The sequence below is a fragment of the Hippocampus comes genome, unplaced genomic scaffold, assembly GCF_001891065.2.
Source record: "Hippocampus comes isolate QL1 unplaced genomic scaffold, H_comes_QL1_v1.1 scaffold56, whole genome shotgun sequence".
In the NCBI taxonomy this organism is placed as follows: Eukaryota; Metazoa; Chordata; class Actinopteri; order Syngnathiformes; family Syngnathidae; genus Hippocampus; species Hippocampus comes.
This window is the reverse complement of record NW_017842056.1, coordinates 81,759-82,952: the sequence shown is the minus strand read 5'-3', so window position 1 is coordinate 82,952 and position 1,194 is coordinate 81,759. Positions and strand designations below refer to the sequence as shown.

Sequence of the window (1,194 nt, the reverse complement as noted above, 5' to 3'; positions counted from 1 at the left end):
GTCCCCCCCCCCCCCACCCCCTCGACACCTTCCTGGTCAGTTCGACCTTTTAAATAAATGTGTTCTCTTGTGCTCTCGCATCTCCGTGTCACATTTTATTATGTGGAAGAGTCAAAGTTCTAGGATGACTTCAAAACATTAGCACCAAATACTTCAAATGTGGTTCAGTCACTACCTGAGCCTAGTCGAGGAATCACCTCCGCATTAAAAAAAAAAACATTTATTTATTGTGTAATCCAAGATCAGCAATTTGGTGAAAAGATACAATTCGCGACAATCGGCGTCATTTTGTGCCTTTCCTGTCATTCCCCAAGATGAAAATGATGTCGCAATATAGTCGTACCTTGCCATATCACGGTTCACCTTTTGCGGCCTCAATAGCAGGTATTGAAATCGCACCTCTCTCATTATCGACGATTTTTTTTCCCTGTATCTCGGGGTTTTGTGGTGATACATTTTTCCACACGGGCTAATGTTATTACAGACTTGCGAAGCAGTAAGTGCAAGCAAGGAGGAAAGACAGATTGTTGAGCGTCGTCGGCCAGGTGTGGCTTGCACCGTCTCAAATCAGTGGATGAGACGAGAAGTGATGAACAATAAAAAGAACTTCGTCGAAGGCATTGTAAAAGCTTGCCTACTGCCCAAAGACCGGCGGCATCGGCTCCTGCACGCTCGCGGCCCTTACTGCTGAAGCTGCAAAGGCAGTTTAACAAGGATTTTACATTTTGCGAACATTACAGCAAGATGACTGCTTGAGAGAGAGCGCGGGCGGCCGAGGATTTCAAATTGTGCTCTGTCATTGAGACTCAAATGCTCACAATTGCTAATTATAATAATGGCTAATTTTCCTCATCTAGCCTATTTGTTTTTTTTCCTCTGATTTTTTTCTCAGATCAGAATTGAATTTCTCCAAGCTACTTGGCCAATCTACACATTGTATCACTTGTGAGAAAGATGTTTGAATGTCTTTAGTGTTGTCAAGAGATTAAAAAAAAGTGAGATGAATTAATTATGATCTGTAATTAATTGATCTAATTAATCAATATTTTAATCTCATCTCAAAATTGCTGAGAAAGCACCTTTATTCGTTTTAAATTATTTTTTTCAATTCAATTTCAAATTAAATAGTTCTGTAATTATTCGCAATTAACGCGATAAATTTACACCTCTAAATGTCATTGTCCTTGTGTTGTG

At 39.9% G+C, this 1,194-nt stretch overlaps 1 protein-coding gene across 1 annotated transcript in view; it reads left to right on the top strand.

The window, feature by feature from the left end:
• The window catches only part of usp11 (ubiquitin specific peptidase 11), a 12,832-nt gene that overhangs the window by 581 nt on the left and 11,057 nt on the right, over window positions 1-1,194 (top strand). The window lies entirely within an intron of this gene.